The 23,201-nt window shown below is 40.7% G+C and overlaps 1 protein-coding gene across 1 annotated transcript in view; it reads left to right on the top strand.

Moving 5' to 3' along the window:
- Window positions 1-7,059: 7,059 nt before the first annotated feature.
- Window positions 7,060-23,201, top strand: part of LOC126354238 (uncharacterized) — a 648,883-nt gene continuing 632,741 nt past the window's right edge. Inside the window, exon 1 of the mRNA XM_050003736.1 lies at window positions 7,060-7,660. The gene's annotated coding sequence lies outside the window, so the exon portion shown is untranslated. The remainder of the gene's footprint in view (window positions 7,661-23,201) is intronic.

Here is a 23,201-nt window from a genome sequence, read left to right as displayed (position 1 = left end):
TGGACCCAAGTATTTACCATCAGAGTTGATGCATAGGTTGAATAGGTATATTAAATTTGTAAGTTTTTGTGTGGTTTTATTCCTGATACAGTGAAATTAAATTTTGGAACCTATTTTGTCAAACGATGTCAGACTTTTTCTCATGTGACAATCCAAGTATTTTTATTTACGGCAGTAAGTGAGAATTGTAGAACAGCTGAGAAGCTCACTGATTTTGCAGTTAATGTATAACGTTTAATATCAGATTTTGTGAAGGTGAAACTTTTAAAAGGAATATTATTAATAACATGAACCACTTTCAAAATCATGATGAAATAAACCTCTGTTTAAGTGGCCCCTGTACAGCGCAGGCGTCCTAGAAGAGAAGAGCAGGAAGCAAAGTTTCGTGATGCATCATATAAATTCAGTGTTTGTATTACCATTAATGGAAGTGTCCAAGAAGTATATGTGTGCAAGCAAGCATTTATGTCGTTACATGAAATAAAGAAGGCCTAGGTAGATCATTTACTGAAGAAACTTTAATCAGGAGACCAACCTCTACGAGACGGCCAAGGGGAACACAGATCCCGCCCACAGGCTTTGAAAGATGAAAAACGGGCAATAATAAGAGGGCACACTAAATCATTTAAAGGTTGCAGCATCCACTACACACGTCAGAAAAATTTACCTACCTGAGTCTTTCAATATCAAAAAAATGTTCCATATGTTGAAGGAGAAGTTTCAGGATCAGAACGTGTAGTATGAAACATACTGCACTATATTCAATTCAGATTTCAATGTAAGTTTTGGATATCCACGATCTGATACTTGTGGCTCCTGCGATGAGTAGATAGCCAAGAAGAAAAATTTGGAGAAGGAACTGACTTTAACATCATCTGTTGAAAATAAAGTAAGGCTTCATTCAGAACTACGATCCACTGAAATAGCCCATGAATTGCATCTCAGAAAACAAAAAGTGTTCTATGACAGGAAAAAAAGGCAAAGATGGAATGTCAAAAAATCCATCAAAGGTTGCAATTACGTTGGAGTATAGCAAAAACTTTCCTTGTCCAAATATAAAGACAAATGAAGTTTATTATAAACGACAGCTTTCTGTATTTATATTCAGTGTTCATGTTTTGGTAACAGGGGACAGCTATTGTTACATGTATCCAGAGAGCACGGGCCGTAAAGGAGCAGACGAATTTTCATCGTTCCTTCATCATTTTGTGCACAATTTTCTAAATCCATAAGTCAGACATCTGGAGATATTCTGTGACTCCTGCGGAGGGCAAAACAAGAATGCCGCGTGTTCAGATTTCTTCACCATCTGGTCCATACAGAAAAACGATTTGACTATGTAAAGATGACATTCCCCATAAGAGGTCATTCATACGTCGACTGTGATAAAAATACTGGTATGATAGACCAAACTCAGAAACGTTAAATTCCAAAGGACTGGTGTCAGGTTTTTCAGAATTCACGCACACACCCTTCGCCTTTTGTCATCATTGATGTTGAGGAGCAACCAGAGATAATCAAATGCTGGACAGAGCATCTGGATAATACAATATACAAGAAGAAACTCCCTTTTCACTCCAGGCCAATAAGAGAATTGGGAGTCACACGACACCATGCAGCACTGGTTCGGTATGGAGGAAGCTACAATGGACGATATGAGCAAGCTTCATTACTTCTTTGTGGAAAGAAAGGGAAAGATTCCAACCTGAAAGAAGGCGAGTTCTGCCTACCCTCTGCTAAATATGAATGTATAGTAATTATTTTACAGCAATATGATTTGAACTTATTTATTGAATTCAGTATTTTTTTAGTATTAGCCATAAAGCTATTTAAATTAAGGGATTCTGATTTTTTGCAGGTGATCTTAAAATGTCTGCTGAGAAATATAGAGATTTACAAGACTTGAAAAGATTTTGCCGTAGTGAAGTGCAAGAGTATTTTGAACCTCTTTTGCATCAATGGTTCAAATGGCTCTGAGCACTATGGGACTTAACTTCTGAGGTCATCAGTCCCCTAGAGCTTAGAATTACTTAAACCTAACTAACCTAAGGACATCCACGCCCGAGGCAGGATTCGAACCTGCGACTGTAGCGGACGCGCGGTTCCAGACTGTAGCGCCTAGAACCGCACGGCCACCCCGGCCGGCTTTGCATCAATCCACCATCGAAAAAGCACAGGAATTTTTATAGAAGATTATTAAATGATTATATGAGATAATTGGTTGTAACACTAATTTGAAATCTTGTAGTTACCTGCAACATGTTAAGGACTTGTCATATATTTCCTCTGTAAATCCTATTCAGATGTCTATAATTTCAGCAGTACTCTTTCTCTGAAAGATATATTAAGGTCTAAAACAAAAATGAGTAATATAACTTGAAAAACTAAAATTTTATGAGCCTTGAAACTTTAAATTTCGTCTCCTGAAAAAAAAAGAATTGTAACTTACCAGGTTTCTTTTCCCCTGGACTCTTCAATTGTCTTCAGTGATGACTCCCGCTTCGAACTAGGCCCCGAAGACCAGAGAAGGCGGGTCTGGAAACGGCCCGGACCGCGGTAGGATATCATGCTCACTGTCCCGCCATACGAGCCGACAACTCCAGGAGCCTGTGGTTGTCATACACCATTACAACACAGCGGTACGCCGACGATATTCTACCTCCCCAACTTGTTGCCCTTCACGGCAAGCCATCCTGGGCTTACATTTCAGCATGATAATACCCGTCCGCCCACGGCGAGAGTTTCTACTGCTTGTCTTCGTGTTTGCTAAAGCCTACCGTGGCCAACAAGGTCGCCGGATCTCCCCCCAGTTGACAACGTTCGAAGCATTATGGGCAGGGCTTTACAGCCGTCTAGGGTTTAAACGATCTAACGCGCCAGTTGGACAGAATTTGGCACGATAGCCCTCAGGAGGACGTGCCCAACTCGGCCAATCAGTGCCAAGACGAATCACTGCTTGCTTAAGGGTTAGAGGTGGACGAACGCGTTACTGACTTGCTGAACTTGTGAAACTTTATCTCTTGAAACAATGAACCAGTTTTTGTAAAAATTGTATTCATGTGTTTGAGAGTATATGTACACCAAGTCTTCGACGATTTCCGTCCCATTCGGATAAATCTTTCGTTGTGAGTGGTCTTCCTTTTTTTTAAGAGTATTTTGTTTCAAGGTGTGGTGGATGACGCATTTTCAAAATCTATGAATGTATTTACTAGAATAAGATTTTTTTCGTACTTCGGGCAGTACTTAAGGATTTTTGATTGGTTTTAAAAGATTGATACCTGGGGCTACATTATAAATTTCTTAAGTAAATGAACAATTACTTTTTTATTTAAATTTATCAGAGCTCTTTTTATCCTTTCCCGCTGGTTTGCACCCCTCACCGATAATTCTCTTCCGGTAAATGCTGAGGTGACATGATCAGAAAGCATATGAGGTACATTGTCCAACTTTTTGGTGACATAATCACCTGATTTTGCCGGTCACGGTGGCCGAGCGGTTCTAGGCGCTTCAGTCCGGAACCGCGCGACTGCTACGGTCACAGGTTCGAATCCAGCCTCGGACACGGATGTGTGTGATGTCCTTAGGTTATTTCGGGTTAAGTAGTTCTGAGTTCTAGGGCACTGATGACCTCAGATGTTAAGTCCCATAGTGTTCAGAGCCATTATTGAACCTGAATTTTGAGCATATATTGTCACCCGTCTTTTTTTTTCGCAACGAACATTTGTCGTCGTTCGTGAATTTTCTTTGAATTTCTTTACTTAATATATTTTTAGAATGTCACTCATCCTTGCAAATACTGTACATGGCATTGAACTTGTACCACTTTTTAACCCGTTAATCAGACTTCTTCCATTCCCACGCCAGTGAGAGTTTCGGGATTTTGATCCAGACATATTTCACTATTAAGGAAACGCTTATGCATAAACATGGATTGCAAACTGAACTAAAGGCCGCGTATTGACCACCAATTCAAAGCACGTTTTGGATCGACAATAACAGTGAAGTCAGGTGATATCAGAGAGCAGCCAATAATAGCAACTGAACAATGCCAAAACGATCAAATGTTTCCCATTAGAAACGAACGCGCCTAGGATCAGACGATTCCAACGACTTCTGTAATATACTTGATACTTTTCAAAGGCTGTACAATATAAACACGTTTTAGTGCATGGGTACGTTTCTGCACAATACGTTTACCTTCCTCACAAATAAAGCTGAATTAGGTGTTGCTACATTCAGATCATAATTGATTAAGAGGCAAGAGGAATAATCACAACTTTTAGTAAACTGGAAGGAATTTAATCGCAAAAATTTGACAGCGTCCTTCACTCTTCAAGAACGCCTAAGTTAGGGGTTGTCCTCATTTTTCATCATAACATATGGTGTCCCGAAAAATTGTTTCACGACGCTGAAAAGTTTTCAGAGATTAAACTCAACTAATAGAATACAACACAATAAAGTAATACATTTTAGCTTATTTCTCTAACCTCCATAGGCCCACAGTATCAATATTTATATATTGGAACAATAATTTATTTTGAGCAGCACTGTGGCTGTAGAGTAATTCCATTGTTGTAATAGTTCCATGCGTTGCAACTTTAGAAGCGCCACTTAACCACTTTATTTGTCAGAATAGTGTAATTGTTGATGCTACGTCAGACAAGGGGACCAGTGGGTTCTCGTATTGGTCGTGTTGTTGCCATTGTATTGCAAAATGCAATGCCGAAACATGTCTGCAGAATTCAGTGGAATTTCATCATGAAAAGTCGATGTGATTACGGAGACGTGTTCGGCGTGGAACTGGTTTTCAGCTTCATTCATGGTGGGCGTTCTGACATGGTTGATAACATCAAAGCAGAAAAACACATAAACACATTAATGAATTTAGTGCAACGGGTTGTAGGAAAACTCTACCAAAAAATTTTGTAAGCCCTCAAACTAGTGAAGACATCAAAGTTCGAGCAGAGGTAGCGGAGAATCCAACCCCCTTCACAAGTGCACAGTAGTACTGAAAGTCTATGTTAATTTTATTTCATTAAAAATTTCATGACTATAATATTTTAAAACATCATAATAAATTTGTTTCTTGTTGTGTATAGTAAATACGACTTATTAAAGAAAAACTGCGGAAGTAAATCAGAGTAAATTTGTTTTTATACTTTTTACTAATAGTTAATACGCTATCACTGGGTTAACATTGGTATTATAATTTTTTTTTAAATACCTGTGTTCATTTCGGGGTTTCTCCCATTTGCTCCAAAAATGATTTGGCTACCATACCCTATCGGAACTTTTATGCTCAACTTCGTGCAGCCAACGACACATAAGCTTAATTAATTTCGAGTTAACTGCATCTAAATGAACTTAATCCACAGCTATATATTACTAAGTTTAAAATGGTGAAAAGACTTGCTTGACGTGAAAGAATGATGGGATTGCTCAGCTGACTGAAACACTAAGTGTGGTATTAATTGAAAGAACGAATTCATGCATCAGGTTACCTTCCATTCGGAAAGTGGATGCACTCAGCGACTGTTTGTGACATAAATAATAGAGCGCAGGAATCAGTCGTCCTTTTTAGATTTTATTATGCAAATCCAGATTTCGGCTAGTAGCTAGCCATTCTCAATGCGCTATTTTTTATTCTCAATGCATGTAAGTCCCTGTTGTTCGGGCGTCTGTCACGATTCCTTGAATATTCAAAGAATCATTGTGAATAAAAAATAGCACATTGAGAATGGCTAGCTACTAGCCGAAATGTGGATTTGCATAATAAAATCTAAAAAGGACGACTGACTGCTGCACTTTATACTTTATAAAATGAACACATTGTTCAAGAGACAAGAAAATTGCAGACTGGTTTCACTTTAAAAAATAAGAATGAGTACTTTAGTTAATATGCAAAGCTACAACAGACTGAATAAAATATTTTCGTTCGGTTGCCCCATAGACTGTTTCACTCCAAAGAAATGAATAAATAACAATCCGACCATTTCGCAAAAATACAAGCGATTTAATCGATTTTTCATTCTCTTGCATAAACATACCGTTTTCACACAAGAGAATGAATTAATCGTTCAATCATTACGTAAAACAACAACCGAAGAAGTCGATTGTTTTCCAACAATCGACTGAATCGATATTTTTGTTCCATTTTCCCATTCATTGCTTGTTTCTGCAGCTGCGATGAGAATCTATGGTTGACAACTTGTTGTAAACACACGACTTTCTACATAAGCGAAACTGTTGAGCTGCAAAACCGGGAGCCCATCATCATTGAAATGGAGAAAAATTAAGTAAGAACATATTGTTGAGAAAACAGCAGTTGACTATTTTCATCTTCTCGCTCCCCCATAAACTCAGAAGCATTCGCCCGAAGCGACACTGTCGTTTTCAGTTTCTCCGCAGACGGGTGTTCACAGTAATTGCTTGTAGACATCGATGCATGGAGACATTAAAGCGGGAGGATAATGGTCTCCGGAACGAGTTTCCGTGCCGCGCGTTAGAATGCCAACCGGCGGAGCGCTTTACGGTGGTCGCTCGCCGCCGGTTGTTTGGGTACATTCCTGACTAAAAAAAGCAGCTGCGTCCAGTCAATAAAGCACTCCGTCTCTCTCTCCCTCCCCCCTGCCCCACTCCCCTGCCCCACCCGTTCCCCATATCTCTGTCCACATTTTTCAGTAGCAAAGCGAATCGGAAACAAAGAACAAAAAGGAGCTCGCTGGCGTGGCGCAGGCGGAGGAGAAAAAGTTAAAAAAAAAAATGCAGCACGCCTGAAGTATCCGTCAACGGGCTCCGCCGTGTGGGAAAGAGTTGGAACGAGCTGCTTGGGAGAACAGAGTTGGAGGGACTAAGAAAGAGAGAGACAGAAAGTGAGAGGGGTGGTGGTGTGAGAGAGAGAGGGCGGTGATTTTTTGTCGCAGTTGTTGGCAGCGCATCGCTGCTGCGGAATGCAAGGCAGGCTCTCGTCGCCGGGCAGCGAGCGTAGTTCTCCGGGAGGCCACGCGAGGCGCCACCGCTGCCGCTCGACTGCCAGACGGTGCAGGCCGAGGCGAGTCCACCAGTCAGCAGCGAACAGCTGACGAGAGAGAGTCTAGGAGTCGGTGGCAGGCGTTGTGAACGCGGCTGCAGTGGAGCAGGAGGGTAGCGACACAGTGCGTTTCGCGCGGTGGTGCGGCCGTCTCGCGGAAAAGTCTGAAGCAGGAAGGCAACTCGCCACGTCACCCTGCGGTTGCACAGGCCCCAGAGATCGTGGCTGCGGCCGGGAGCGCGCGGCGGAGGAGTGGAAAGTGCGTGAGTGACGTCACAGTGCGTGTTTGTGTGCGAGCCAAGAGTGGTGGGGGCGCGCGCAGCGGCGAGGCCGAGAAATACTATTACCTCTCCTCCTGCTACTACGTGTAGTACTACGGCCGCCGGGTGGCTGTGACAGCGCGGCGCAGTGCGGACAGAACCACTCGGCTCCTTTGTTCTGTGTCGCCGCCGAAGACGGGGAGACAGCGAGGAACGGATGTCCGTGTGTCGTGTGCTCTGTGTGTAATATTTCTGAAGCAGAAAAGAAGGCGTGAAGTGTGAACCGTCGTGAAAGTGAAAACACTGCCGCAGCAGCCGATCACACAGGATTGGACTGACGTCTCCGCTCCACGGCCCTACGAAACTGAAGGTCAGTGCCGTGTTTCTATTGTTTAATCGCAGACAGCAGCAGCAATGATACGAGGAAGCTACAGAATTCCGGCGCGAGAGATAAGATAAAGAGATAAAACAGCTGCGGATTCTTGTCGAGTGCGAGCAGCGAGAAGTTCTTTCATTAAAAGTTGGGAGGCGAGGCGCGGTGCTTGACGGCGGAACGTTACGGTAATGAGAGACGCAGAGAGAGAGAGAAGCAAAGAGAGTGTAGCAGAGAGGAGAGGAACCTTTTTTTTTTTCCTCCCTCCGTCTCGGCTTTATCAAGCGCTGCGCCAGACTCCCTGTTACTACCCGGCAGATGCCGGCCTGCGATTGGCTGCTGCCACATCATCCTTGCTCTGTGTCAAACTGGTGGCAGAATGAAACGATGAGCTCACAAACGAATGTGGGTCACCGCTTTTCGCGCTGGTACCAAGTGGATGTAAAGTTTCGTGGAAAGTGACTCCCCTGTACGTGCACTGCATGTGTGTGTGTGCTGTGAGAATTTTGAGAAAACTTATAATTAAATAGCAGACATGTTCCAAGTACAGCCGGAATTTAAAAGTTAAAAAAATACTTCTAAAGAATTTCTATGATTATGTAAAAGCTTTCTGTTGCGGTGGTATGAAATGAAAATGCCGCTTTCGGGTTTGACTCTGTACCATTTCGGGCAAAAGAGTACTTCCTTAAAATTGTGAGAGTACTTCCTTAAAATTGTGAGAGCTGTCTTTTTACTTCCTTTGTACTGCCTCATTATTGATTACTATGTTACTTTTTGTCAGATACCATCTTTTTCTCTTGCAAATTCCGTGAAAATTGAAGGAAAGAGCTAGAACGTTCATTCTCAGTGGATAAACACGGATATGCCGCAAAAGGCTCAACGTAGTTGTCCCACTAGCAGTACATGTAAACCCGGTGTGTTTGAACGGAGGGGCGAATGCTTCAATTTTTAAACTTCGAATAACATTTTCACATACTTGTGTGACTGCATTTGCATACACTCGCCATTTATTCATCATCCGTATCACTTGGAGGTTCTGGAATACCCACTCACGAGATTTTTTGCGTGCTACGTAAATTTCGACAGCTTGTGTGCAATGTCCATGACAGCTGTTAATTGCAAATGTCGGACGAAGGTCATGAAAAAAGTTAAATTATCAGTACGCTGAAAGAAAACGATTGCTACCGATTTGCTCCAAAACTAGACGGTTACGTAAAAAGAAAAAGTTTATGTCTCACCCCCCCCCCCCAGCTGTGTTTCAACGATTCAATTTAACAGTGGATTTCATTTTTTAATCTGTGATGAAACAATCGTTTGTGTCTGCTATATCAACAGGATGAGAGAAAAGCCTATTAATACAGCGGTGAAATCATTGAAACCTCTGTCATTTACATCAAACTGTGTATGTCTCTCCATTTTATTTACAATTTAAACTAAAATATTACAATCTTACGATCTGGTAGAAGCTCAAAATATTAAGGAGGCCAAACTTGTTTACTCTTGCAGTTCGAATAATCCATAATTTATAGACGTAATATTTTACTATTGCCTATTTCTAACCCAAATTCTGCTCAATAGAAATGGATTGAACATTTTTCTAATAGGGTAAGTGTTACAAACAAGCTGTTTCAACGGAAAGTTACATGTCGTGCCTTGGTGCGTAAGGTACTATTATGTAGCCTTATCGAAGGAAAGTATATATATTGAACCAACACCATAATACACCATGCCGTGCTAGTTTTTCTTCGACAGTATTAATGAAAACAGAGCACTATGCTCAGTTTTATTGTATTGTTTTTACATTTTTTATTGGCATTTGGATGGACCAGAAAATTAGTCTTCAGAAAAGAAGATATGCGGTAATGAATTTCACGCTGACATGAAGATACATGTATAGAATAATAACAAAGCTACAACTGAGAGAAAACAGACTTTTATATTGTTCTAGCAAGGAGTAGAAGTGAGAAAGTACTATGATACATCAGATAAAATAAGAATGACGTAATCCATTACATTAGGTGCTTCGGCACACTAACATGTCTTAATCAACTATGCAACAATAATGTGTGTTGCGTGAGGAACTAGATTTTCGATTATTACTTTTCTGCCTTGAGAAGCTACCGGTATCTTCACTAAAGACATCGCTGCACCTTAGACATGATCCCCTAAGTAAGCTTAATGTTACAGTATTTTTTATATAAAAGGTAAAGCCAGATACGAAAAATCTACTTTCGCATTTTGTAAAATAGTCATTTCGTAAAATACTCGTGTATTTACAAGGCAAGTGACATTCAAGAATCAGGAACGAGATTTCTTTGATCGATAAAAGATGTATATAACATAAATCCGTCTCAGAAGTTAAATTTAAGACAACATGAGATACTAGGATGAAGTCTTAAAAAGAATGAATTGTGATATACTTTAATTTTGTAGCTTGGCGTAATTCATATCAGTCATTTTCATTCGGAACGTGGTAGGACTTTTTCAATTTGAATTAAATATAATTTTCATCAGAGATCTCCAGGCGTTATGCCATATAATATTATCGTCGCCACAATAGTTGCATATAAAATTATTGGTGTCTACGCTGATAGAAAATGTAGCTATAAATTTATTTACTGCGTATGTCGTGTAGATGATCAAACTTAATTATAGTATAGAAGATAGACTGTACTCCAGAGACGTTAGAATGTAACGGAAAATTTGAAAATTATACGGTATTTTCTTGAACGAACTGTAGTATGAAATACAATTGTAAAAAAAGTACCGCCCAAGTATACCAGTCGCGAAGAGAACGTAGACCTCGACAAATCACAAAATTATATACCACTCATACCACCCATTATTCCAAGGCAAATTACAAGTTTTTCTTTATGACAGTAGCACCTAATCACACGCCAAAAGCACTCATTTTGAGTACAAGGAAAGTCATGAGAAAAAAGTCAGTGCTCGAATAACATTTATAAGTTAGATTTGTTAAATATAACTCGTAATTATTGGCGAAATATCATGTGTTTTTATAGACTGTACATTGTGTGTAATTTTTACTTCTGCAGTTGTTTTTCGTGTGTTTACAACATAAATACAGCGTAAATTTTAATTTTCATTAGTAATGAAAGGTTCTTATTTTCTACAGCACCATTCGACATTTGCGATAGCAGTTCTATATTTCTGACAGTACTATAAAACTACCATATACTTGGTATCGATACTGATTTTACAATTATGGAAACCGAAATATATATACTTCTATCGGCAGACAACCTATATACTTTATGTGCCAAAACAATCGCCACAGTCCCTGAATCTAAGGGAACAGTGACGTTATAAATGCCTGGAAACTGTGGCTGAAAGAAAGAACTTTTATTTATTCGTTTATTTTGGCTTTTGAAAAGAGAGAGCTTAAGGAGAAACGAAGTAAATGAATAAAGTAACATCTTCATTGCCTGAAAGTGACGGACCGAAAGTCGCTGAAACGAAGAACTAAACGGAACTTCTGCGCTTCATTGAGCACATTAATGGATGGCGTGGAGTGGTGCAGTAAGAAAATGTTTGGAAGAGGAAGTCCAAGACTTGCAATTGTGAGGGTCGGTATGAAAGCGCGGTTGAACTGAGGCTAGTCTCCAAGGGGAAATATCAGCAAAGCGTGACCCGATCAATAGAAGTGACAACTGTTGCTGGCTACTGCCTGTTGTTTTGCGTGAAATCTGAAAGTAACTTGTGAAGTAAAGTAACACGCTATTTAGAACAAAAACGCACATACAGGTTCTTAAAGAAAAGTTTGGATAGTACAGAACTCTAGCAACTAGCAGGCAGAAAATGGCAACGCGCGATGGTTTAAACCCATTCGTGAGGGTTTTGTTTTGTATGGAGTACAAGAGGTGAGCCGAAAACTTCAAAATGTGATGAAAACAAAGCATTGGTTCCTGGACGAATACGCATACTTTAGGGGAAGCCTTTAACGATTGTCTGAATGAATCCCTGAGGAATGTAAATTAGCCTTCTATGTAAGTTGGACACCTCGAAAAGGAAATAAAATTTGCAAAAACTGTACGTGAATGTCATGTCCTCTCTGAGTAGGTTGTGTGCACGAATCTTAAAATAATGAGTGTGTGTTCAAACAGGTAGAATAATATTTGGGAAAAGCAAAGTAAATTTATTGCTGATAAATCATCCATAGAAAATAAATTATGTGTCACAAACAGCTAATAGAAAAATCAATAGCTTGTGGTAGAGGGGTGGTTATGATACCGATCGATTATAAGAAAGGCTAACAAAGTGCACCAGCTAAAAAGTTATAGGAAGCATCTGTAGGCTAGTATATCAATGAAGTTCAACAGTTTTATAAAGATAATTAAAGCAGAGTCGAAATAGGTACAGGCTGTCGGAAAAATTTACAGTTGACAACGGACTAACAAGACAAAACTGTTTTATTTCTCGTATGTTGTTCAGAATGATTATTCATAAGGCTCTAAGGAATTTTCAGAGGAAATAGGTCTGTTAGTAGGAAGTGAGGGATGTAGTCACAGGGGCGACAGGGCGCGTTAAGAGGGTGAACCAAATATAAACCGGAATTTTCGCTTTACGTGCCTTTTTGTAAACAGAGAGCGGCACGATCTCTGCGCAATGTTCCTTTCGTTTCCATTTAGTTCATTACAGTTAGAAGGTTGACATTTCCAGGGGCAGATATGGACTCTGACCACAATCTATTGGTTATGACCTGTAGATTAAAACCAAAGAAACTGCAAAAAGGTGGGAAATTAAGGAGATGGGACCTGGATAAACTAAAAGAACCAGAGGTTGTACAGAGTTTCAAGGAGAGCATAAGGGAGCAATTGACAGGAATGGTGGAAAGAAATACGGTAGAAGAAGAATGGGTAGCTTGGAGGAATGAAGTAGTGAAGGCAGCAGAGGATCAAGTAGGTAAAAAGATGAAGGCTAGTAGAAATCCTTGGGTAACAGAAGAAATATTGAATTTAATTGATGAAAGGAGAAAATATAAAAATGCAGTAAATGAAGCAGGTAAAAAGGAATACAAACGTCTCAAAAATGAGATTGACAGGAAGTGCAAAATGGCTAAGCAGGGATGGCTAGAGGACAAATGTAAGGATGTAGAGGCTTATCTCACTAGGGTAAGACAGATACTGCCTACAGGAAAATTAAAGAGACCTTTGGAGATAAGAGAACCACTTGTATGAACATCAAGAGCTCAGTTGGAAATCCAGTTCTAAGCAAAGAAGGGAAAGCAGAAAGGTGGAAGGAGTATATAGAGGGTCTATACAAGGGCGATGTACTTGAGGATAATATTATGGAAATAGAAGAGGATGTAGATGAAGATGAAATGGGAGATACGATACTGCGTGAAGAGTTTGACAGAGCACTGAAAGACCTGAGTCGAAAGAAGGCCCCCGGAGTAGACAACATTCCATTGGAACTACTGACGGCCTTGGGAGAGCCAGTCCTGACAAAACTCTACCATCTGGTGAGCAAGATGTATGAGACAGGCGAAATACCCTCAGACTTCAAGAAGAATATAATAATTCCAATCGCAAAGAAAGCAGGTGTTGACTGAAGTGAATATTACCGAACTATCAGTTTAATAAGTCATAGCTGCAAAACACTAACGCGAATTCTTTACAGACGAATGGAAAAACTAGTAGAAGCCGACCTCGGGGAAGATCAGTTTGGATTCCGTAGAAATGTTGGAACACGTGAGGCAATACTGTCCCTACGACTTATCTTAGAAGCTAGATTAAGGAAGGGCAAACCTACGTTTCTAGCATTTGTAGACTTAGAGAAAGCTTTTGACAATGGTGACTGGAATACTCTCTTTCAAATTCTAAAGGTGGCAGGGGTAAAATACAGGGAGCGAAAGGCTATTTACAATTTGTACAGAAACCAGATGGCAGTTATAAGAGTCGAGGGACATGAAAGGGAAGCAGTGGTTGGGTAGGGAGTAAGACAGGGTTGTAGTCTCTCCCCTGTGTTATTCAATCTGTATATTGAGCAAGCAGTAAAGGAAACAAAACAAAAATTCGGAGTAGGTATTAAAATCCACGGAGAAGAAATAAAAACTTTGATGTTCGCCGATGACATTGTAATTCTGTCAGAGACAGCAAAGTACTTGGAAGAGCAGTTGAACGGAATGGATAGTGTCTTCAAAGGAGGATTTAAGATAAACATCAACAAAAGCAAAACGAGGATAATGGAATGTAGTTGAATAAAGTCGGGTGATGCTGAGGGAATTAGATTAGGAACTGAGACAATTAAAGTGGTAAAGGAGTTTTGCTATTTGGGGAGCAAAATAACTGATGATGGTCGAAGTAGAGAGGATATAAAATGTAGACTGGCAATGGAAAGGAGAGCGTTTCTGAAGAAGAGAAATTTGTTAACATCGAATATAGATTTAAGTGTCAGGAAGTCTTTTCTGAAAGTATTTGTATGGAGTGTAGCCATGTATGGAAGTGAAACATGGACGATAACTAGTTTGGACAAGAAGAGAATAGAAGCTTTCTAAATGTGGTGCTACAGAAGAATGCTGAAGATTAGATGGGTAGATCACATAACTAATGAGGAAGTATTGAATAGTATTGGAGAGAAGAGAAGTTTGTGGCACAACTTGACCAGAAGAAGGGATCCGTTGGTAGGACATGTTCTGAGGCATCAAGGGATCACCAATTTAGTATTAGAGGGCAGCGTGGATTGTAAAAATCTTAGAGAGAGACCAAAAGATGACTACACTAAGCAGATTCAGAAGGATGTAAGTTGCAGTAGGTACTGGGAGATGAAGAAGCTTGCACAAGATGGAGTAGCATGGAGAGCTGCATCAAACCAGTCTCAGGACTGAAGACCACAACAACAACATGCCGTTTCTTTAGTCACAATCGCAATGTCAGAGCAAAAGGTATCGTCATCTGTTGCACAACGCATTATAATCAAGCTTCTCACAGCAGAGGGAGTGTGGCCGTCCGGAAATTTGAAGGCTTGCTGGTCAGTTCGGGAACAATCACACTGAGAAAGACTCAAGTGTATGCATGGCACAAATACTTTTTACGAGGACGAGAAACAGTTGAGTATGCAGCTCACCGACATCGCCTAAGGACCAGCATGACCGAGGAGAATAAATTGGCATTGTTAGAGAGCTTATTGAAGACGATCTGCCGAATAACAGTCGCTGAGGTTGGCATAAGCTACGGCCATGTTCATGCTATTCTTATAGACAATCTTGGATTTCGGAAAGAGTCCGCGAGGTTGGTACCTCGTCGTCTAATCGCAGAGCACAAATATCATCGTCTCGGGTTGTGTAAACGGCAACTGACACAAATGGTTGAAATGGCTCTGAGCACTATGGGACTTAACTTTTGAGGTCACCAGTCCCCTAGAACTTAGAACTACTTAAACCTAACTAACCTAAGGACATCAAACACATCCTTGCCCGAGGCAGGATTTGAACCTGCGACCGTAGCGGTTGCGCGGTTCCGGACTGAAGCGCCTAGAACCGCTCGGCCACTCCGGACGGCCAACTGACACACTACCAAACTGAAGGAAAACGTTTTTTCACCGGATAGTGACCTGCGATGAAATTTGCACCATTACACACGGAATCGGCATCGAATGATGCAAAAAGGGTAAATCTGCTCCCGTCTACACAAAAAACTTCTCTCCGCTGGAAAAGGTGCTCTCATCGATTTTCTCTCCGGACGTCGTGCTGTGAACGCTGCATACTGTTGTCAACTTTGGACCGAACAAAACGTCCATATCGTTAGAAAAGGCGCACATTTCCAATCCGGGAAGAGATCGAGCTTGACGACAACGCTCGGCCCCACACAGCTGACCGAACGCAAGAAAGAATTAAGAAATTGTTCTGGCCCGCACTAGAACATACTCGCAGTTCAGACTTATCGCCCTGCAATTTTCATTTGTGTGGACCACTAAATGAAACATTTGGAGGCCAGATTTTACGACGATAGAACTGTCGAAGTGTTCGAAGCAAAGTGGTTGTTGCCATGGGCATGTTCACTTTACGAAAACGGGAAAAATTTGTTTTCCGTTCAGGAGACAACATACAAAAATACACTGAGATAAAAAAGTCGTAGTATACCTCCTAATATCGTAATGTGATGTGCAATGTTGCCGATGCAGGATTTTGTGCAGAAACTGAGCTTTTCAAATGTGTGTAAGTTCCCAAGGGATCAAACTGCTGAGATCATCGGTCCCTAGACTTACACACTACTTAAACTAACTTATGCTAAGAACAACACACACAGACCCTTGCCCGAGCGAGGACTCGAACCTCCGGTGAGAGGGGTCGCGAAATCAGTAACATGGCGCCTCGAACCACTCTGCCACTCCGCGCGTCTTGACCTCTTTACTGGGTTTCATGTCGGGTGAGCTGGGTGGCCAAATCATTCGCTCTAATTGTCCAAAACGTTCTTCAAACCAAGCGCGAACAATTGTGGCCCGGAGACGAGGCGCATTGTCATCCACAAAATTTCAATCGTTGTTTCGGAACATGGAGTGCATGAATGGCCGAAAACGATCTTCAAGTAGCCGAACGTAATCATTTCCAGCCAATGATCGATTCATTTGAGCCAGAGGACGCAATCCATTCCATGCAAACACAGCCCGCACCTTTATGGAGCCACTACCAGCTTGCACAGTGCCTTGGTAACAAGTTGGGTCCTTGGTTTTGTGGGGTTGTAACCTCCCAACAGAGAAAAATATAAGTATATAACTTCACATTCAGCCTAACCTCCGAATAAAAAATATGAGTCGTATTTAACCTTTCAGTAATTAACTGACTGTGGATCTAAGCTGGTGAATTTGGACGTCAGCAGTGCTGCGTCATGGTCCTGAAAGATCACACTGAATAAATTGAAAATTCTTACCCCAATAAGGTCGCCGGATAACGCGTATGTATCTGCTCCGATAAGAAATTTTTCTGGCACAGCCCAGTGCAATGCTGGCCAACAGATTTGTCATGTATAAAAATAAACAACGGATTTTTTTTTTACAATAATCGGGATGACCATGGATTGGAGAAATTAGTAAATTCTTTAAATTGAGATGTATGATTGTCCAAAGTTAATTTTTATAAGAAATTATTATTAAGAGATTTTTTTAAGAAACATTTACATGGGACTTGATAAAACAATAGTACATATGCGCGAGGTGCTTTTACCTTATACTACATCGCTCAGGCACCGCCATCGCTCCCCACGACCGGCCCAGCCAACTCGATACACCAGACTGCTCGCTACTACGTACTCCTACTGCTACTCACTTCCTACTGCAGCCAACACTGCTCTCTGGTCTGAAATTCTCTTATAGCTTACATATCGCAGCCAGCGCGTGAGCAATCCATCAAAATTACATCTGCTCGAGTGCGCTAGCAACAAATTCCTTAGTGATGGACCTCTTACAGAGTCTCCGCCTCACTCGAACCCAACTGAAATCCGGATACGTTCGCCGTACGTCCCCTATTGATTCCTCCGGTTATGCAGTGTTGATCGTCTGTTAGCGCTGACAAATCTATGCAAGCGCTTTGCTTTGGCCGTTAAGTAAATGCCGTTGCCCACTGCGTTGCCCCTGCTGAGAGGAAATACCTGAAATTTGGTATTTTCAGCCTACTCCTTAACAATGTCGATCTCGGAATACTGAATTCCCTAACGACTTCAGAAATGCAATGTCCCGCGCGTCGAGCTCCACCTACCATACCGCGTTCAGAGTTTTTTACTTCCCGTCATGCGGTCAAAATCCACATTCACATGCATCACCTGAGTACATACAAATGATAGATCCGGCAATGCACTGCCATTTTATGTATTGTACGAGCGACACTACCGCCATCTGTATTTGTGCATATCGCTATTCCATGATTTTAGTCACCTCCGTGTAAATTCGTATTTATGAATTTCTCTGAGCCGTAAGTAAATATGCAAAAGAAAATCCCCTTTAAACTTCATTCACCTTCGTATAATAGACGAGAAGGGATTTACAAAGAGCATAACCTCACGTAAGGACTCGTGTGTCGAACTGACACTGGGTGAAAGGAATGGTGAAGATGTAGAAAATGCACTATAAGGATAGCGAGGACCATCTACATCCAGTGTAATGGAATAATAATACCCCAGAATTGCAAGCGAGCTACCATATAAGAGTTTTGTTTAAAAAAAAGAAAGGAAATGGGTAGACGAGGATCTACATCTACACGGATACTCTGCAAATCACATTTAAGTGCCTGGTAGAGGGTTCATCGAACCCCCTTCACAATTCTCTATTATTCCAAACTCTTATAGCGCGCGGAAAGAATGTACACCTATGTCTTTGCGTACGAGCTCTGATTTCCCTTATTTTTATCGTGGTGATCGGTGTCAACAAAATATTTTCGCATTCGGAGGAGAATGTTGGTGACTGGAATTTCGTGAGAAGATTTCGTCGCAACGAAAAACGTCTTTCTTTTAATGATGTACAAGCCCAAATCCTGTATCATTTCTGTGACACTATCTCCCATATTTCGCGATAGTACAAAACGTGCCGCCTTTCTTTGAACTTTTTCGATGTACCCCGTCAGCTCTGTCTGGTAAGGATCCCACACCGCGCAGCAGTATTGTAAAAGAGGACGGACAAACGTAGTGTAGGCAGTCTCCTTAGTAGGTCTGTTACTTTCTTCTGATGACTATTAGTCGATAAACGACAGCGTCATCTGCAAACAACCGAAGACGGCTGCTCAGATTGTCTCCAAAATCGTTTCTATAGGTATAACACTACCTTGGGGAACGCCTGAAATCACTTCTGTTTTACTCGATGACTTTCCGTCAATTACTACGAATATATTGGAAAAAGAAACGAAGAGTATCCGCAATGCAAATTATGTATAGGGAGATGTGTTTTAAAATCACAGAAATGGACACACTGAAGAATGAAGGCATCAAGCAAATGGTTGAAACAGATTCTACATTGGTAAAATGGATACGAGGGAACAGCTGTTCATATGAATACAGCAGATTATGGACGTGGAGACCTCCAAAGAGGAGGAAAAGATGTAAGACTGCGCTGGAATTGTAGAAGAGACAGCTAATGGAAAATACCAGTGCAGATGCATATGCAGATGTCGGTAGCCGACCAAAGATGCTGTGAAGAAGGCTCTGCGATGTAACGGTTCTACGAGGAAAATTGTCCAGGAATTCACAAGTGAAAGACGAATTTACAAGTGCTTCAGGCTGACTGCGCAAGGTGTGAGATGAAGCAGCAAGTAAGCGTTAAGTCGTTGGAAATACACGTAGATGACAACTTTCACGGGAAAACCCACACCGTACAGTTAATGAAGATCCTTAGTTCAGATATATTTTCACTCCACATAATTACTGCTGTAGGCAGTACAAAACTCAAGAAACTGTTTTTTTCTGCATATTCTCCATTCACAAATATCAGCTACAGAGTATGTCTTCATCCAAATTGAAGTTATAAGAATAATATTATTAGAATACAGAAGCGTCTTATAAAAAGTATATCTAGCGGTATTCTACAGGTACCTCATTAAAACACTCAGCAGATTCACAGTTGTTTCCAGTACTTCTGTATATTAATGCCGTTTTCATCAGTAATGGGCCTACTTGCATATCCCTTTCAAAAAAATTGAAAAGCGTAAATAACCTTCAGTAACGTCCACAAAAATACACTGAGGTACAATACGTAGACAAATGTAATGTATTACGAATACATAGAAAGAATGCTCCTTTGTTGTATGATTATATAATAGCGGATCAAACACTGGTAGCAGTTACTTCTGTAAAATATCTGGAGTATGCGTGATGAACGATTTGAAGTGGAACGATCATATAAAATTAATTGTTGCTAAGGCGGTTGCCAGGTTGAGATTCATTGGGAGAGTCCTTAGAAAATGTAGTTTATCAACAAATGAGATGGCTTGCAAAACACTCGTTCGAACTATGCTTCAGTATTGCTCATCAGTGTGGGATCTCTACCAGGGTTGACAGAGGAGATAGAAAAGATTCAAAGAAGAGCGGCGCGTTTCGTCACAGGGTTATTTGGTAAGCGTGACAGCGTTACGGAGCTGTTTAGCAAACTCAAGTGGCAGACTCTGCAAGAGAGGCGCTCTGCATCGCCGTGTAGCTTGCTCGCCAGGTTTCGAGAGGGTGCTTTTCTGGATGACGTATCGAATATATTGCTTCCCCCTACTTATACCTCCCGAGGAGATCACGAATGTAAAATTAGAGAGATTCGAGAGCGCACGGAGGCTTTCCGGTAGTCGTTCTTCCCGCGAACCATACGCGGTTGGAACAGGAAAGGGAGGTAATGACAGTGGCACGTAAAGTGCCCTCCGCCACACACCGTTTGGTGGCTTGCGGAGTGTAAATGCAGATGTAGATGTAGAATTTAGGAACTAAACTTTGGTACGGAAAGGAGTCAGATACATGTGTACGTATGTTTTCAGCAACCTAACACAACATATCAAGTGTCTTGATAGCGTGGTGAAGTACAGGGCTGAAATAAAGATCTTTTTATTGGGCGACTTCTACTCCGTCGAAAGGTCTCCTCATGGAATCACTTCACTGTTTTAGATTATTTTATGATTATCAGCCACATTGTAATACAGTAATGTTAAGCCATTTCACTGTTTTGCATTTAAATAAATTGTACGCATTTGTTTTCTCTTCACACCACAATTCATTGCTGGTTTCATGGACTACAGTAGTACTAATACAGCATCATGTAAAACTAATCTGAGGAAGACGAAAAAACGTTCCTATAAGCAGCGGATGTGTCGTAAATCTTGTAAGTAGGTGCTGACTCGAAGACGATCCAAGTCAATTACGAGAGTGGCTAGCGAGAAGCAAGCGCCCGTCTTCGCTCCCCTTGCACGTGCAACAACCCCGTGAACACGCGGGATGCAGCCTGCTATAAATTTTAATGGCAAATCGAACAAGAAAGACGGAGAGGCCACGAGAAAGCCGCAATCGACAGCTTACCGGGTCGAACTACTAACTGCAGTGCACTACTCAAGAATTACACGTTTTCTAAAACTGACGGAGGAAATTACAGTGAATACCGACCAGTTGCTTCAAATTCTTCCATCCGTGAAAATAAATTACAGTCACGGTGTTTGAACAGGCCATCACGGCATAAACTACATAAATATGTTCTGTCATGCATTTTCGTCGTGACTGGTGGCTCGGAATCTGTAATTCGAGGGTCAGTTACGTCACATAAATGACAAATTCTGTCGATTGCTTTGAGGGAAGATTTTCACCTACTGTCGCTGTACGCTGGATCAGAAGCTTTATTTTCAGGGCTCCAACTTAGGCCTACTTGTGATCCTGGCGCGTCTTCACGATGTCAAAGTAACAGAAAGAAATGTCTCTGCTCAGTTAATGAAAGATGAAACACCGAAATTTGTAAAACAGTACTGGACTATAACTGCAATATTTCGACTTTCGTTTACATTTAAATGAAGTGATGCATCATTAAATACGTCATCCCGGTATGTTGCCCTCTCGTATTTGTCATGTATATCCATTGCGGATGTACATTTAAGTGTGGACTGAATACAAATATGCCTCAGTAATTTCGTGGAAATTTCTGTGTGCTTTAAAATTTTGGTTGCGCAAGCAAGCGTTGCTGTTGTTTATGTTTAACAGGTTTATGATTGGTCATTAATTTTGAAAGTAATTGTAACTCTCATTTCGTGTTCTAAGTTAAATAGAGGAAACAAATGGGTACTTAAAATTGACACACCTTATTAACACTAAATTTAAATTGTACGTATACAACTTGTTTCGAGACATATGCCTCATCATTGGGCATATATGACAACTCAAAAATTATGTACCATAGTACGCATTGAATTTTTCGTTGGTGTGGCGTGTGCTAATAAACGCCTGGAACATATATGTAAGGAGAGACAGAAGACAACTTATGTTTGAGACAATAACTATACTAAAGTCTTCTCTACATACATTCTAACACCAAAGATTAATCGACCGAGTGTAGTGAAGGCAGTGACAGTTATCGCCAATATCGAAATATCGACAGAGGTCGAGCAAAATTTGTTTTGGTCTGCCTTCTTCTTCTTGCTGTTCAAGTAGTGTGTAAATTGCAGTTGTTAACAGTTAACGTTGTTACTGACACAAAATAGGTAAAATTTCAACAGTTGCCGTCGGGAAAAAAAAGAAAAAAAATGCGGCAGCGGTTTTCAAATACGGAATATTTAATACTTGTTATCACTTAAAACTATATGTCCAAAATGACGTCTTATTTGGTTTGAAGTTGATGTCATGCTAAGATCCCCGAAGTTGTTGATCGACATAACAGCTTTATCTTTACGAAAAGTCTTGTACCGTGTGATACGTAAAGTGTTTTTCAGTTACGGGAGCTTTGCTGCATTTTGTTAAATTCACTAATATAAGATGTGGTGCTCGTTACTGATTTGTAGTTAATTGTAGTACATAATGTTTCAGTTATTACTATGTTTATAAATGATACCGTAACCAGGTGACAAACGATGACTAACTATATAGAAAGAAACTAGATTGAATATGTTACATCTATGATCACGAACTTGTTCGGTTCTTAGACTACTGGTTTCGGTCAGCAATAGCCATCTCCAAATCTGCAGCAAAACATGGGAAAAACACAAATACAAGTAGTGGATTGTCTACAGCTTAAAACAATAAAATAGGCCATATTGAAACGTATTACAGCCATAGAGGTGAAAATTATGCCGTTTAAATAAGACGAGGAACCGTAGTGGCATCGTCAAAAGATAGACACAAAATCATCTTCGCAGATACATAAAATTCGGTGCGTAGTAGAGTCACCTTGTTAAAAGCGCTACTGTTCATAACAAACTGCTGCACAGTAGCCACAAACTGTTTGTGTCGTTAGAAGGGTAGATGTCCCTATGTAGGCATAACATATACTTCAATCATGAATTGTACGATATGAAATAAAAATAAAAATACAATCAATAGAATCTGTAGTGGGCTTACCATGTGTCATAAATTAAAAACACGACCAAAGTTAAAATGTTAAAAAGAAAATAGTTAATTGATGGTAATTCAGATACACTCTTGTGGCGAATTTTAGATAAAATATGACATAAATCAGAACAAGCTTTCGGAGCTCACAGAATAATATAAAAATGATAAAATAATCAGGGAAATATGCTAAAAGAATAAAAACAGACAGTGGTAAGTAATCAGCGCCTTCTGTCGGCGTGACTGCCAGAATGCTGCATAGGCGGTCACAGGAACTTTATTGCCAGAGGGCCATTCATGGCCTACGACACACCGTTGCAAGGAAAGAATGATAAAACGTTGTACCCGTCAATCATCAAGATTATCTAGTTAATGAAATATCTAATCAGAGAAGGGAAAAGGAAGCACGAGAGTATTAATGCTCAACGCAAGAAAACAAAGTAAATATGGAAAGCACTCTATAGTAGGTGAAGACAAATGCTCTCTCTCAGAGAGAGAGAGAGAGAGAGAGAGAGAGAGAGAGAGAGAGAGAGGTGTTC

Source organism: Schistocerca gregaria, chromosome 3 (genome assembly GCF_023897955.1).
Source record: "Schistocerca gregaria isolate iqSchGreg1 chromosome 3, iqSchGreg1.2, whole genome shotgun sequence".
In the NCBI taxonomy this organism is placed as follows: Eukaryota; Metazoa; Arthropoda; class Insecta; order Orthoptera; family Acrididae; genus Schistocerca; species Schistocerca gregaria.
The sequence above is the reverse complement of the archived record's forward strand: the minus strand, read 5'-3'. Positions and strand labels throughout refer to the sequence as shown.